This window comes from Eschrichtius robustus, chromosome 8 (assembly GCF_028021215.1).
Source record: "Eschrichtius robustus isolate mEscRob2 chromosome 8, mEscRob2.pri, whole genome shotgun sequence".
Lineage (NCBI taxonomy): Eukaryota > Metazoa > Chordata > Mammalia > Artiodactyla > Eschrichtiidae > Eschrichtius > Eschrichtius robustus.
In genome coordinates this window covers 12,087,085-12,105,284 of record NC_090831.1, presented here as the reverse complement: position 1 = coordinate 12,105,284, position 18,200 = coordinate 12,087,085, and positions in this window count along the sequence as shown.

Sequence of the window (18,200 nt, the reverse complement as noted above, 5' to 3'; positions counted from 1 at the left end):
CTTCCTGATTTGTTTATATCTGCCTTCTTCTTCCCTTCTGCAATGGGAGATTAGCATTTTCTCCATTTGCTTTGGATCCTACCCCCTCTCAACCCCTTTTTTCTTTTTCTTTTCTTTTTTTTTTTAACTTTTGCAATGATCTGTTCAGTTTTTCTCTCTCTCCAAGGTACTTCTTCATTAGACTCAGACTATAAACATTCCAGATTCTCCACCGTTCTGCTTCCCCCACCCAAAATGTATGACCCTTTCCCAACCTTGACTCTCCCACAAATGACGGCCCCGTATTTCCCTGGCTTCACTGTGAAGCTTTTGGAAAGAGTAGCTTGTATTCCTTGCTTCTACTTTCCATTAAACACTCACTCCTCTATACAGCCCACTTTGGTTTTATTTTTCTATCACAAATCAGGAACTGCTCTCTCAAAGGCAACGAAAGGCCTTTGTAACGTCAGGTTCCCAGGATTACCTACCTTGTTCTCAGCCATCCTTAGCTGATGTGCCAGAGCCCAAGACTGGCTATGCTCTAATCCACTGCCCAGCCATTAGGAAGAAGGAAATGATACAGAAAGATGCATCCCTTCCCTTGAAGGACATTTACCAGAAGTTGTGCACACTAGTATAACTTAACTTTAATTCAATGGCTTGAATGCAGTCACACGTCTAGACCTGGATGCAAGGGAATATTCTGGTAGGCCAAATATCCAACTAAAATTGGAGGTTCTATGACTCAGGAAGAAGGAAAAAACTAATATTGGGGCATTTTGAAATCTGTGTACTAAATGCTAAACAAAGGTACAAAGAAATTAATGAGAATGGAGCTTAAAAATACAATGAAATGCACTTATTTTTTTTAACTTCATGGAATTTTGATCTATTTTGTGTAATCTCTATTGTTTGAAAATTAGTGAAGTTTTGTATCTTAATCTATGCTTCATGTTGTCTAAGTGTTTTATGAATATATAAAAAGAGGACATACTTTTATTCTTTTAAATTAAAAATAAATAGATACATACTAATTTATCCTTATGGATATTATACATTTCACATGCCAAAGTTTTTTTAAAAAAAATTTTCTTTAACAGACACTGTATTAATGACTACAGCACTCTGACGTTTTCCTACATTTTTTCCTATATTTGAGAATTTTTTTTTTTTTTGCAATATGAAAGTGATTTTTTTTTTTTTTTCGGATCACAAGGACTCGACAATTATATCGATGGTAAGGTCTTTACTTTCTATTCTGTAGGAATTTTCAAGTTGTAATTTTTTTTTTTAATTCCACTGGTCATAGTAGAGTATCAAGTTACATATTTAAACTTATACATCTCTAATTCTCAGTAATTTTGGAACCTGATACTATTCATAAGGAATTTGGTGCATTTTACTTCATCTACTCTTCCCTTGCTCTACTTCTTAATTGCTATTAATTGACCTGGGGTAATAGATCCATTGTATTATTACATGATGAATTTCATGATATGCCATCATATTTTAAAGAACTGTTTTGACTTGTGCATTATGTTTCTAATTTATATATGCATGTATAAATTATGTGTAATGTAATCACTCTATATGCTCTATTGGTTTTAATGTCTACTTTGAGTCCTTTTATGTTTGACTTTTCCATTCTTGAATAGTTGCTCTTATTTAAAATCTCCATCTTCATCATTTGAAGTACATCTTTACCTTTATTTTGTTCTGCTTTGTGTTAGTAAAGGCATACAGAGTTCCATTTTATGAGTGCACTTTGAGAATTTTTGTATTGCTTCGTACATACTACTACTCAATTGGGGTATGATATTCTTGTAATGTGTCCCAGATACATTACTTAGAAAACTTAAACAAATCAGCTGTAATATTATTAGAAGGAACACGGAAGTCTTGCAACATGGTTGGTTCTGATATGTGTGCATCAGTGGTCTTCCCTAAACGACAGGAACTGGTTTGTTGAGATGTGTCAACTTAAAGCACTACAAATATGAAATGTGTTTTATTCATTTTTTCTTAATCTCCCCTTAAACTTTGCCTTCAAAGTTTACACTGTGGTAAATTTCCCATCTATATCTCTTAACAATATCTTGGGCAGATTCCATAATATTTTCATTACTAAAATGCATCTAGATTAAAGGTTCAATCATAAAGTTGATTTAAACAACTGTATCTTCTTCCTAACATAAGTTTGATCCATAACACTAAGAATCTGAAGTGTAAATTAAGACCTGGTTATCTTTTTTAATTACACTCTCCCTTCTGCTCTATGGAGAGCTTTGTAGGCTTGGAGACAGCTATGCTAAAACTGCAGAGGGTGATCCCAGGCTTAAGGGATTAGCACATAAAATAAATAACAAGATAAAATAAATTAAAATGTTCTCATGAAGTAAAGAGTTTGATGTGTTCTAGGAACTATTGAGGGCCAAAGTGACTTGGGGGTTAGTCAAAGAAAAGTCCAAAGGCATGAGATGTGGTTGAAGACCTAGGCAGAGGCCAGATCCTGGAGGATTATGAAAGCCGTAAAGAGACTTGAGATTTTATTCTAGCCTCAGTGGGAAACCATCAGAAACTTTTGGACAAAGGAGATACGTGTTCTGATTTATACCTTTAAAAGGCATCTCTGACCACTGTGGGGAGAATAGTCTGTGGGAGGCAAGAGTAGAAGGAGGAAGACCAGTTAAGGAAGGATGGCAGTGGTCCAGGCAAGACATGCCCATGACCTGAATCCGGGTGGTGTCCAGAAAGATGCTGAGAAGACTCCAGATTGTGCATATATTTTGAATATTCAGACAACAGGATTTGCTGATGGACTTGACATGGTGTGGGAAAGAAAGAGAGAGCGAAGGGTGACTTCATATATTTGACCTGAGCAATTGATGAATGGAGGTGCCATTGACAGAGGATATGGTACAGGAAGAGAAAATATGATGAAAATAAGGAATCAAGAATTCAGCTTTAGACATGTTTGCTTAAGAAGCCTATTGCATTGAAGTGGAAATGTTAGGTGGGTAACTGGATAAGTGGGTCTGGAGTTCCCAGAGGAGCTCTGGGCTGTAGATATAACGGCATAACCATCAGATTATGGTATATAGTATATAAAGCCATGGGAATGGAAGAAATCACCAAGCAAGCATATATTTAGGAGAGAAGAGATCCAAAGACTAAGCCCTGTGGGATCCCAACATTTCGATGTTGGGAAGATGAGGAGGAAGACGCAAAGGAGACTGAGAAGGAAGGACCAGTCCAACAGGAAAACTGGGGCGGTGGTCTCAAAGCAGAGTTAGAAACATTTTAGAGTATATTTCTAGAATTGTGTTCAATCACTAATCATTAGAGAAATGCAAATCAAAACTACAATGTGGTATCATCTCACCAGTGGCCATCATCAAAAAATCTACAAACAATAAATGCTGGAGAGGGTGTGGAGAAAAGAGAACCCTCTTGCACTGTTGGTGGGAATGTAAATTGATACAGCCACTATGGAGAACAGTATGGAGGTTCCTTAAAAAACTAAAAATAGAACTACCATATGACCCAGCAATTCCACTACTGGGCATATACCCTGAGAAAACCATAATTCAAAAAGAGTCAAGTACCACAATGTTCATTGCAGCTCTATTTACAATAGCCAGGACACGGAAGCAACCTAAGTGTCCGACAGATGAATGGGTAAAGAAGATGTGGCACATATACACAATGGAATATTACTCAGCCATAAAAAGAAACGAAATTGAGTTATTTGTAGTGAGGTGGATGGACCTAGAGTCTGTCCTACAGAGTGAAGTAAGTCAGAAAGAGAAAAACAAATACCGTACGCTAACACATATATATGGAATCTAAAAAAAAAAAAAAAAAATGGTCTGAAGAACCTAGGGGCAGGACAGGAATAAAGACGCAGACGTAGAGAATGGACTTGAGGACATGGGGAGGGGGAAGGGTAAGCTGGGACAAAGTGAGAGAGTGGCATGGACATATATACACTACCAAATGTAAAATAGACAGCTAGTGGGAAGCAGCCGCATAGCACAGGGAGATCAGCTCGGTGCTTTGTGACCACCTAGAGGGGTGGGATAGGGAGGGGTGAGAGGGAGATGCAAGAGGGAGGAGATATGGGGATATATGTATATGTATAGCCGATTCACTTTGTTATACAGCAGAAACTAACACACCATTGTAAAGCAATTATACTCCAATAAAGATGTTAAAAAAAAAAAAATTGTGTTCATCTCTTCTTTAGTAGCCTTGGCTTCATCTCAGGCTAACAGCTTACTGAGAACAGGAAAAAAAATTTCCTGTTTCCATACCAAAATTATTTTAGAAGTAGGCTTTTCCTTACACTTCCTGGACAATAATTGCCTTTCCCTGTGTGTTGTTATTTTCTCAAGACCTCACATGTATATGGCTCCCCTCCCACTTACAGGGCAGTCACATCATATGCAAATTTAACTCGTGTGATTTGAATTCCTTGAAGTGGAAGGAAAGAGAGTACATAACAGTGTTGTGGGTGATTCTACCTGCCAATCTACTCTATGCATATGCCCAAGATTAGGGGAAGTGGATGTGAATCTGATGTTCTTCAGGGGTTATACTCACAAAGCAATACTTTATGAACCTTTGGGCGGACAGTGGAATTTTTCAAGATAATTTCATTGTATATAATATGAGCCCTCTGTTCGATGTGCTCTCGCCCTGCCTGAACCAGAGTGGGGTGCAGTCTGTCCAGGTTAAGTCTGTCAACAGAAAGGGTGTGTGGAGTATTCTTAGCTTGAGTCCTGGCAGGTCACCCTCACGTCCCTCTCTACATTGTGCAGCCTTAGGCATCCTCTGTGTGACTGAAGTGGAGTTTTCTTCATCCAACACTCAGGTTTCCTGGCTACGTTAGATTCAACACACTTTCCTTTTTTTTTTTTTTTGAAGTACAGTTAATTTACAATGTTGTGTTAGTTTCTGGTGTGCAGCAAAGTGATTCAGTTATACATATATATATATTCTTTTTCATATTCTTTTCCGTTATGGTTTATTACAGGATATTGAATATAGTTCCCTGTGCTATATGGTAGGACCTTGTTGTTTGCCTATTATATATATATTAGTATGTATATGTTAATCCCAAACTCCTAATTTATCTCTACCTCCCCTCACCCCGCTCTCCCCTTTGGTAACCATCAGTTTGTTTTCTACATCTGTGAATTTATTTCTGTTTTGTAAATAAGTTCATTCGTATCTTTTTTTTTTTTTAGATTCCACATGTAAGTGATATCATATGGTATTTGTCTTTCTCTGTTTGACTTACTTCACTTAGTATGTCCATCCATGTCGCTGTAAATGGCAGTTTCATTCTTTTTTATCACATCAGTCAGAACGGCCATCATCAAAAATTCTACAAATAATAAATGCTGGAGAGGGTGTGGAGAAAAGGGAACTCTCCTCCACTGTTGGTGGGAATGTAAATTAGTGCAGCCACTATGGAGAACAGTATGGAGTTTCCTTAAACAACAAAAAGTAGGGTTGCCATGTGATCTTGCAATCCCACTCCTGGGCATATATCCAGAGAAAGCTCTAATTGGAAAAGATACATGCACCCCAATGTTCATAGCGGCACTATTCACAATAGCCAAGACATGGAAACAACCTAAATGTACATCGATAGATAAATGGATAAAGAAGATGTGCTGTATATATATATATATATATACACTATATATATAGTGTATATATATATGGCATATATATATATATATATATATGCCATATATATATATATATATACACACACAGTGGAATACTATTCAGTCAACGTACTTTCTCTTCATCCCTAACATACTCAGAACATCTATGTTGGTGGTTACTTTCTCAATTTTCTCAGAAATAGTCCGTCTTCTTCCTCAACAACAGTGCTTCTATTGTTTCTATTGAGGTCACTACATCACTCACAGCAGTACTGCTCAGGGGGGTGAATCTTTTGGTTTGTGTGATTGTTTACTTTGTTTTATTTATTTATGTATTTTAGACAACTGACATTAAACAGCACATTACACTAGTCATTTCTCATTTTAGCAGCATAACAGTCCTCTGTTTTTGTTCAAGGAAAAAAGAGGCAGTCACTTTAAATACGTCAAGTGAGACAAGCACATAGGGGTTTTGTTGCTGGCAAGGCAAGCTGTCAGGCATCACCTCTATGGATGGATAAAGCTGGGCTTGCCCCTCTCCTGTGCATCAGCAGATTCATACTGAGGCCAAATAGCCATCTTGAAGAGGAAGAAATGAAGCTTTGAGGTTCCAAGTTCTGATGGCCTGGGGTTGCCCTGAGTAAGACCAACAAATGAGAAAAGGGGCTCCCAGGAGAGTTGGATTTAAACTCAAACTCAGGGCCCATGTTGATGGGAAGAGCTTCATCTGGCTGCAGAAGTTCTATGACCCCTATGGACCAGTGTCTGGGTACCATAGTGTGCCCTGGGGAAACCATCTGTGCATGAGTGCAAAGTGATAGGATTATGTCTCGCAATTTGGACTGGCTTGGTGTGAAGCAACCCTGGATGAGAAGAATCCTTCCTGTGGGGAAGGAATTTCCTTCACACCCTGGATGCAGAGGTGGAGTCGGGGTGGGCTTCAGTGCCTTGGAGCTTTATGAGTAGTGGAGGCCTTGCCCTGGAAAGCTTGGCTTCCTGTCTTGGTGGTAACACCATGCAGTGGCAACCGCACTAGAGAAAGAGTCTCCCTCAGGGGAAATGGCCAAACTTTCCCATTTCCTCCTCTGTAAGGGTTATTAATTGCTAATGATCCCCTTCCAATGAGAAAGCATTGGCTGGGTACCTCCAGAGGGCGAGCCTCAGTAGAACAGAGATAGGGAGTCATATGATTTGGACATAAGGAGGGATGAGACCTTATTTTGCACAAGCTGGGAAGTGGGTCATATCCTCCTAAGAACTTTTATGTAAAATTTGGATATCGCCTCAAAGAAAGATACCTGCGACCCCAAAGGCAGTGACATTGTCTTTAACAATGAGGAGGTAGAGTTTCTGGGAAGCAGAATGCAACTAAAAGTCAGATCCAATTGTCTGCTGCTCAACTGATGTCATTAAAAATGTGTGTCTGTGGCCAAAGAAGTAGGAGTTGCACTCTCAGCTCTAAGGCGGAGAAAAGAGTGTGGTGCCCGGATCCATCCCGAAAGCCCTGCTCACTCAGATCCCTGGTCCATGCGGAGGGAGTCGCTTCCATCCTCTTCCCACATGACAATCAAAATCACACCCCAGACTTCACTTTTCTCACTTCTCCTACACAAGGGCTCATGCTTGGGCATAAGATAATGAGGACAGGCTCTGTCACCCACAATGTGGCAAGATAAGATGTAGCATAGTCAGAAGAAATTATTTTAGGGCCCCTCCCCCAGAGTTTGCACTGGTGACTCAATTCATCCCCTTTATGGCTAAATGGCTGAGAGCAGATCCGCGATCCTCAGATGTCCTAAGTTTTAATTCTGGCTCTACCACTGACTTCATTTCTGTAGTAGGTATACTATAACCATCTCCAGGCCTATGGCTCCTGGAAGATGATATTCAACTCTAACTCACCTTACCAAAGTATAAAGAACACCAAGTTTTATTGTGAAGTCCCCTGGGAAGTTGTCTCCATCTGCACCATCCTCCAGGCTGCCAGACGTCAGCACCTCCCCCAGCCCCTCCACAGCCCTCCACCACAGCGATGCTTTGTGAACATTCACTCTCCATAAACTGAGATTTCCCCAAACATAATTGCGGCATTGTTTTTTAAATCTGACACATTTTTAGTAATGCTTTTAAAACGGTGACTACTAGATCTTTGTCAGAGTTAGTCCTATTAAAATCGCACTGGCTCTGTCAAGTAATGGGTTTCTTACATTGGCCGATAAAACCCATCCTATGCCTCATACAGTTTTCAGTAGGGCATTCTGTCTCCAAGAAGATAATCATTGATCCCAAAGACATTGTGGATGTTCCACACAGGAACTGAAAAACATTTAGGGTCAATGAAGATAAGAGAAACTCTAATTTAAAAAAGAATAAACAGTGGACTTATGGCATTGAACTTGCCAAATGAGAAGGAGGAAAAAGAGGAGGGGAAGAATGTCATACAGGAACTAATGAGTTATTATCTGAGCCAACAGTGAACTAAAAGGTCGAAGAAGAACATTTTTTTATTCTTGTGCCTCAGTTTGTTTATCTGGTAAATGGGGGTAACAATCAAATCGGCCTCCCTTAGTAGAGATTCATATTTTTGCCCAGTTTATAAATATAATTAGTTAGTATTCACTCACTAACTACAGAACTATAAATGTGCCACCAGGCGCATTATACATAGCTTCCCATAGAGAATAAAATACTTTTATTGGTCCCTGAATAACTTTACCTATAGATTAAATGTGTCTGAAGGTTGTATTTTCTTTGCTTGTTTGTTTCCAGTGAGGTTGGTAATGTTCATTACTGCAGTAATGTCATATTTTTAAAGCAGTGACCCCTTTAACCTCTTTATTGAAATATTTATATGTAGGATTACTGACTCCATAAAACTCTAATAAATTCTGAGGAACTGGTTGCTAAAGATTTAAGACTTAAACATTAAAATTCCACGCAGTCACCAAATATTCCCAAAGAAATAAAAATACCTGGAAGTATATAACCATTTTTTTTTGGCATTTATTTGAATATAAAAGAAACGGATGGCTTATATATCCATCTAATTTCATTCCCTGAGTTTGTGTACGAATCAGATGATAATTGATTATACAATGGGTAATGCAAATTGCTTCCCAAAGTGAGTATTAATATTGGATCGCAATTCTTGAACCACAACCCCTGCAGGCCAGACTTCAGAATTCGTTGCATATATTTTCAGAAAGGCAACGTGAGCACGTACTATATATTGTGTAGCACCCCCCATTGGGGCCTGGGAGAGGCACTCGAACATATTAACTTTTATACAGTGAAACAAACATGTAAAGCTTCAAGCTAAGTGGGATAACCACCACCAAGTAGTCTCAAATCAGTTCAGATAATTTACCCCAAATAGTAAGTTTCCAGCGTTGCCCCTGACGCAGAATTACGCGAGACTGTGGATCTGTATTCTTGAAAGCATGTGGGACACTCTGCAGCCACCCACAGGAAAGTCTTTGAAAATTTAATGGACACTCAGGGACGATACAATATCACATGTATGTTAACAGCCACGGACTCACGTTTTCAGGAACTCACCAAATACGTAAGCCAAGGAAGTTTCCTGCCTTGGGTCCCAGGATTGAAAATAAGTAACTTCATGATACTGCCCAGATGGAGTTGGAAGAAAGGCAGGAAGACAGACTTAAAGGAGAGAGAAGAGGACCTGCCAGAGAGGGAGGGGAGAAACCATGCGAGTATGTGTTGGCCTCAGGAAACACCTCGTTTTTTACAGAAGAAATTCAACAGTGGCCGGGTTTGCAAAGACATCACGTAAGATGAGGACTGAAGCTTCCATTCCAACTTGGGCAGCCTGCTGGGTAGCAGGGCTTTCTCGCAGGCTGTCCCCTGCGTCCCCCGCTGGATTCACCCCAGGCTCACTGAGGGGCGGGGACTTGCTCCGCAGCCCCTTCTCAGGGCTACGCCCAGCGCCTGCGTGAAACCCTGCAGATAAGGAAGGCATCACGTCCTCCCTCCTTAAGAGGACGGGGAGTTTTCTCCGTATAAACTGCCTAGAAGCGATGGCCTAGGGCAGGACACACAGTTCCCTGAGAAAAGAGGAGCGATAGGGACCATTGTCACAGCGGGTACTTTGAGTAGTACAGCACAAGCTGCGGATTTCAAGGGCGCAATCTTCCCAAGATTAACCTAAACAAGAGAGAGATGTTCTACAGTGTCTAAAGCAGGTTTATACATATTGTTGAGACTTTGAGTCTTCAATATCTTATTTTCACCTGCAAAATAAATGGAAATACAGTAGCATCACACATAAGGAGTTTTGCCTTCTGGGCCCCGTATACATTTGAACCCTCATTCCCCTCTTATGCCCCAAAGTACAGGCTCAGCTACAGCCAACTGTGGCTTTTTCTCAAAATGTAATGGTTCCTGGAGCCTCCTAACCTGCTCCCTTGCTGCTTTTTTTCTTCCCTGTAGGCTCTCCCTATCTGTGTGCACCGCCTGGAGAGCCCCTATTCTTCTTCCAAAACCTTGTTCAAACATCTTGTGGGATAAATGTGTGACTCCCTCCTCTTTCCTGTGGCCCTCCTTCATCTCCAGTCTCCCAAGAGAACGCAACTTTGGTGTTCTCAGAGGACTTCCTTCTTACTCTATTAGTAGTTTTCACTGTGTTACATTTGCTTGTGTATTTATAGCATCCACTAGACCAGGAGCTCCTGCAGCCAGGGGTGGAATCCTCTTCACCTTTGTATTCCAAGCATCCACCACAGTGTTTGACACATAATCAGCACTCAGTAAATGTTTTCCAATACACAGCGGAACGATAAATACAGTCAGGTCAGAAAAGCAAAGCATCCATCCATCTAACATCCCATAGGCATTTCTTTTTATAAGAGGAAATGTGCAGTTTAGAGGATAATGAGAAGCTGTAGTTTCTTATTGCCAAAATGATCAGGGACTTAAAAATATGTCCATAAAATGTATCCCTTACATAGTGGAGAATGTGGATGTCCATTAGCAGATAATGACCCCAAAAAGAGAGGCTCCCAAGAATTCTTTGAGGGTTTACAGAATTGCTGAAGTAAAGAAAAGGTCAATTGTAAAGAGAAAGTATCTAGGGGGCTGTGGATGGAGTTGTTATTTGGAATAAACCAGAAAGGTTTCCTTTCATTGGAAAGCACTGGTGGGAAAATGAAACACTGGCAATGAGAACGAGGGCAATAAAGAAGTAGGAGGGGAAAATCACCAGAAAAGGGAAACAAGTTCAGTTATGACGTTAGAAGAGATATAAATAAGGGAAATATAAATAATCATGTGAAGGGGTTGTTATCATCCTGAGATTTGCTTCCTTAAAATGTGTTTAAAACAGTGAGAGGGGCTTCCCTGGTGGCGCAGTGGTTAAGAATCTGCCTGCCAATGCAGGGGGACATGGGTTCGAGCCCTAGCCTGGGAAGATCCCACATGCCGCAGAGCAACTAAGCCCCTGCACCACAACTACTGAAGGCCACGCGCCTAGAGGCTGTGCAGAGAAGCCACGGCAGTGAGAAGCCCGCGCACCACAACGAAGAGTAGGTCCCGCTCGCCTCAACTAAAGAAAGCCTGAGCGCAGCAACGAAGACCCAACGCAGTCAAAAATAAATAAATAAAAATAAATTTTTTTAAAAATGAGAGAAACATTAATGAAGTCTTCTTTTAACGGAATCAGGAATGCCCTGCCATTGACTGTGGTCATGGAAGAACATGTACTGAAATCCTTCTTTAGGATGAAAGTACTTAACTGAGACATGAACATGAAATTTATCTAAGCTCTTTATTCTCATGTGGAAAGCCAGCTTGAGCTGAGAAGGGAGGAGACTGAGGACTGATATTGACAAGTTGCAAATCTCCAGATGGAATTATGAATAAAATGATGCAGCCAATAGACCTCCTAGTTGTTAGAGATGCTAAGAGAGAAGAGTCCCAAGCATTCAGTTTGCTACACTTTAGATTCACACAAACAGCCACCTCTCCAGAACGCTGACCTACTTCCAGAAGATCTGTTCAGGAATATGCTCCAAAACCTTTTCTCTGAGGGAGCCAGACCCCCATTTTCCTTCGACAAATGTTTTCTTTTGGAGTCTGGTTTGCAGGGAGTGGAGTGGTCCTCACTTGAAGAACCATTGTGACCCATTCAGACGCTACTCTGCAGCAGCACTGCACCTGAGGAGCTGTAACACCAAGAGCCAGAACCTCTTCTCCCTTCCTCACTCTCACTACACACTGAGTGATTACTGCAAAAGCAACAGTGGCATCTCAAGGGTAGCAAGGAATCACATCAGACTAGGCAGGACTATTTGTGTTCAACAATGATACTAAGTCATAGTGACAGAAGAAAGAACAGCAGAAAATAGGCTAGTAGATTTTTCAGATTCTTCAGTTATCTCTCAGAGAGGTTGTAACATCTTACTGGTTTCCCCATTAATTAGAGAATTAAATAATGTCATTGGTGAATTCAGTGAAGTTGCAGGATACAAGATTAATTTACAGAAATCTGTTGCATTTCTATACACTAATAATGAACTATCAGAAAGAGAAATCAAGAAAAGAATCCCATTTGCAATGACATCAAAAAGAATGAAATACCTAAAAATAAATTTAACCGAAAAAGTGAGAGACCTGTACTCTGAAAACTCTAAGACATCAATGAAAGAAGTTGAAGACAATACAAATAAATGGAAAGCTATACTGTGTTCATGAACTGGAAGAATTAATAATGTTAAAATATTCATGCTACCCAAAGCAATCTACAGATCCTGAGGAAAAAAGAACAAAGCTAAAGTCATCATGCTCCCTGACTCCAGACTATATACAAAACTACAGTAATCAAAATCGTATGGTACTGGCACAAAAAAACAGGCACATAGATCAATGGAACAGAATAGAGAGGTCAGAAATAAACCCACCAACATATGGTCAATTAATCTATGACAAAGGAGGCAAGAATATGCAATGGGGAAAAGACAGTCTCTTCAATAAGTAATGTCGGGAAAACTGGAGAGCTAAAAACAAAAGAATGAACCTAGAACATTTTCTCACACCATATACAAAAATAAACTAAAAATGGATTAAAGACCTGAATGTAAGACCTGAAGCCATAAAAATCCTAGAAGAAAACATAGGCAGTACACTCTTTGACACTGGTCTTGGCAATATTTTTTTGAATATGTCTCCTCAGGCATAGGAAACAAAAGCAAAAATAAACAGGTAAACCTAATCAAATATAAAAGCTTTTACACATCAAGAGAAGCCATCCACAAAACAAAAAGGAAACCAACTGAATGGGAGAAGATACTTGCAAATGGTATGTCTGATAAGGGTTAATATCCAAAATGTATAAAGAACTCATACAATTCCATATCAAACAAACAAACAAACAAACAACCAGTTTAAAAAAAACAAATGGGCAGAGGACCTGAATAGCCATTTTTCCAAAGAAGACATCCAGATGGCCAGTGCCACATGAAAAGATGCTCAAAATCACTAATCATCAGAGAAATGCAAATCAAAAGCACGAGATATCACCTCACATCTGTCAGAATGGCTGTTGTCAAAAAGACAAGAATAAACAAGTGTTAAAAGGGAACACTTGTGCACTGTTGGTGGAAATGTTAATTGGTGCAACCACTAGGGAAAATGGTATAGTTTCCTTAAAAAATTAAAAATAGAACTACTATTAGATTCAGCAATTCCACTACTGGGTATTTATCTGAAGAAAACAAAAACAGTAATTTGAAAAGATATATGCACCCCCATGTTCACAGCAGCATTATTTACAATAGCCAAGATATGGAAGCAACCAAAGTGTCTGCCAACAGATGAATAGATGAAGAAGATGTGGTATATATGTGGAATATTACTCAGCCATAAAAAAGAATGAAATTCTGCCATTTGCAGCAACATGAATGGACTTAGAGAGTATAATGCTTTGTGAAATGTCAGACAGAGAAGGACAAATACTGTACGTTTTCACTTATAAGTGAAACCTAAAAAATAAAACAGATGAGCAATGATAACACAACAGAAACAGACTCATAGATACAGAGAACAAACTGGTTACCAGAAGGGAGGGGGAAAATAGGTGAAGGGGATTAAGAGGTACAAACTACTAGATATAAAATAAATAAGTTACAAGGATGTAATGTGCACCACAGGGAACAGGGTCAATATTTTTTAATAACTTTGTGTGAAGTATAATCTATAAAAATATTGAATTGCTATGTTGTACACCTGAAACTAATATAATATTGTAAGTCAACTACACTTTAATTTTAGAAAAAGAAAAAAATAATAAAGTCATTGGTGGGGTTTATTTTATATCTATATTAGAGTTAAGATTTTACCCTCTTTTAAAATGTATCCTTTAACACAAATAAATAGGATGGATGTACTAGTAACCCAATGGAGACATATCCCAAAACACTTTAGCTCCTGCGAGAGTAGCATGGACATATATACACTACCAAATGTAAAACAGATAGCTAGTGGGAAGCAGCCGCATAGCACAGGGAGATCAGCTCGGTGCTCTGTGACCACCTAGAGGGGTGGGGTAAGGAGGGTGGGAGGGAGAAGCAAGAGGGAGAGGATATGGGGATATATGTATACATATAGCTGATTCACTTTGTTATACAGCAGAAACTAACACACCATTGTAAAGCAATTATACTCCAATAGAGATGTTAAAAAAAAAAAAAAAGAAAAGAAAGAAATGATTCCAGGCTCAATTCTGTGACTCCACCGAATGAATGTTCATAGAGAAAGTAAGATCATATCAGTTTCTGGATACAATCCATCTTTTTCTTCGTGTTATTAAAATGATTTTGGTTTATGGAGATGGGTTAAAGGATCTCATCTTTCCTATTATTTAGTGCCGGGCCCTTTATTTTGCTAAATAAATTTGACATAATGTAAAATAAACTGAAATAAAGCAGAGATTTCTATTGCCAGCAATACAGAAGACAGGAACCCTGAGTGGTTCTCTTGCTACAAATTCTAGAGTAAAAGAAAATTGGTAATGTGAGACTGACAGATTGTAAAGTTATCTCTAAGAGGAAAATAAAACAGAACAAAACACCTTAAGCTGGAAACTGGCTTTTGGCTCTGAAGCACTGGTGAAGCCTGGGACCCACAAGGAGGTGACAGTTGTCCCAGAATAACAGTTCCCTGGCTGAATTAAGCACAAATTCTCTGTAGAAAAAAGAATTCTCAGCTTAGGCCTCCAGTTAAGATCAACCAAATGCACAAGCGAAAAAACTTCAGGCAGGAGAGTTGGCAGAAAACATATACAACACCAAGAGATTTAAACGTTCATGGAGTTTAGATATTGGAATTATAAGACAGAGTACATAAAGTAATTGTACACAATGTTTAAATAAATTAAGGAGAATTGTTGAACTGGAAAACAGATTTTAAGAAACTATTCAAAATGCAGCACACAGAGACAGAGAGGGAAAACATTAAGAGCTTTAGAATGAGAAGTTTGAACATATATCATATTAGAGTCCCAGAAGCAGAGAATAGAGAGAATGAAGGAGAGGTTGCATGGAAAAGATACGGAAAAAGAAATATTCCAGAGAAGATGGAAGAAAGAATCTACACTGAGAAAAAGCACAAGGAATCCCAAGCAGTCAAAATAAAATTTATGTAAGCATTGACTTTAAAAACAACATCTAGACACTTTATACTGCAAAACCTCAAAGACTGATGGTAATAATAATAATAATAATAATAAATAATAATGATAGTAGCTGCAGCCAGAGAGAAAAGGTAGTTCATCTACAAAGGAACAACAATTAAACTGGCAGTAGGCTTCTCATCAGCAATAGTGGAAGCCAAAAGCCAGTGGAATGGTATCTTCAAAGTGCTGGGGATGAGAGGGAGAAGACCAACCAGAATATCGCATCCAGAATGTCTCTTATACAAGAAAGGCTGAGGGGAAATTAAAGACACCAGTAATGTATGAGAATTCCAATTTCTCCACATCCTCGCCAATACTAGTTTTCCATTTGTTTGATAATGGACAACCATGTAGAATTTTACAGAAGGCAATTTCTGTCTTCTTTTACATTTATTTACCCTAGGAAAGAATAATCAAACCAGATTAAATGTTATGCCTCGGTTACAGCCAGAAAATACCCCCCCCCCGCCGCAATGCACTTATCACCCCTCCATCATGTACTAGGAGTTGGAGGAAAACACTCCAAAAAGAATTTTAATTTTGGAGTGGAACATATGCATGCACATCACATCAAAATATACTCAAAGAGTGAGGGTGCAATAAAAGAGAAGGGAAAAATATTGGTTTTGTCTTAATGGAATATTTATATTAAAATTTTTTATATCTTATCTCAGGCATGACTAAATATATAATAAACACCCCATTTTTTTAACCTTTCAGATAAAGGAGCACACACATTCCAGATACTTTCTTGTTTTCCCAACTTTATCACTAGGAAAGTGTTTTTTTTTTAATTAATTTTTATTAGAGTATAGTTTATTTACAATGTTGTGTTAGTTTCTGCTGTACAGCAAAGTGAATCAGTTATAAATATACATATATCCACTCTTTTTTAGATTATTTTCCCATATAGGTCATTACAGAGTATTGAGTAGAGTTCCCTGTGCTATACAGTAGGTTCTTATTAGTTATCTATTTTATATATAGTAATGTGTATATGTCAATCCCAATCGCCCAGTTTATCCCCCGCCTTCCCCCTTGGTAACCATAAGTTTGCTTTGTACATCTGTGACTCTACTTCTGTTTTGTAAAAAAGTTCATTTGTACCATCTTTTTTAGATTCCACATATAAGTGATATTATATGATGTTTGTCTTTCTCTGTCTGACTTACTTCACTCAAGTACCCAGAGACAAAGAAAAGCAGGAATCATGATCAGCATGTCCAACTCAGGAAACGTGGGAGCAAAGTATGGTATTGGAAGTAATGTCTGTATATAACTCTGACAGGTTTTATTGGAGAATTAATAAACATAAATAAAGTCAGATTCTTTGTCCCTAAAATGTAGATTCCTGAATAGAAAGAGTAAATCAAGTCTCCCCCCAACTTTGGAGTGGGATGCCCAAGTAGACAGGGACCACACCTCAAGGGAAGAGAACCCCAGAGTTCCTGGATACTATCTTTGGATCCCATTAGAGGTGAGGGTAAAGGAGAGACTCCCATTAAAGTTGAGGGCAAAGGAGAGACTTGAGTTGGTTTCATTCGAATGTCCTCTGGCTGTCCTGGAGAGAATTTGCCACAATTTGTTCCAGAGTAGGGCTATTACAATAGAAAGGGCTACAGTTCCCTCTGAAGAGCCTGCATGCATGTACCGAACAAATTTCAAATGTCAACACTGGTGACAGAGAATTCCTTCATTGAAAAGACTTATAGGCTTGGAACAGGTTTTAGCATATAGATGAGTGTTGAATGAAGGCATGAAATAGAGGGTATCATGGGTTTGTCCAGATAGGGAACCATGAACAGCCATAAAGGAGAGTCTCTGTGAATTCCCCAGGACCCTGCTAGGGAAATGGCAGATATGTGGGGAGTCCCAGTGACTCTGCAAGGTGGAGCCTGGAAACACCAAATCAATGAGATTACTCCCTGGTCTTTGAACTCCCTCCTTTTTAGGGCCTGAGGCTTGAGGACCATCAGTGATGTTCACATCGCTCTGTGACCATTGGCTAGTCCTTTTTTCTCACCTTCATCAAAGCTAGGGTTGCCTGACGAAGCAAGAGTTACGAATACGTTGCCAAGGGATTCTGGCAGAGAGTCAGGGTAGCATTACACAGACATGAATCAAAGGGCAGATTTTAGGTCAGTGGGAAATTTCTTACTTATTCCATTAAGGTTTAAAAAGAAAGAAGAATTGTGGTTTTCTCAGGGTACACGCCCAGTAGTGGGATTGCTGGGTCATACGGTAGTTCTAGTTTTAGTTTTTTAAGGAACCTCCATACTGTTCTCCAAAGGGGGTGGGAGGGCGAAGCTGGGGCGAAGTGAGAATAGCCTCGACATATATACACTACAGAATGTAAAATAGTTGGCTGGTGGGAAGCAGCAGCATAGCACAGGGAGATCAGCTCAGTGCTTCGTGAGGACCTAGATGGGTGGGGTAAGGAGGAGGTGAGGGAGGCTCAAGAGGGAGGGGATATGGGGACATGTGTATGCATATGGCTGATTTGCTTTGTTGTACAACAGAAACTAACACAGTATTGTGAAGCAATTATACTCCAATAAAGATCTAATACAAAAAAATAATGAAAGAACAGTCACTTTTCTTTTCCCTTTCTATTTTTACTTTTTCTTACCTTAAAGAAAGTAAATACTTTATCTGTGTATGTTTATGTGTATACACACACACACACACACAGAGTCACACCCCTTGCTATGGATGAATGGCTGTGGTTTTCCAAAATTCATATGTTGAAGCCCTAGTCCACAGTGTGATGGTATTTGGACGTGGGGACCTTGGCAGGTAATTAGATTTAGATGAGGTCATGAGCATGGATCTCCCATGATGGGATTAGTGCCCTT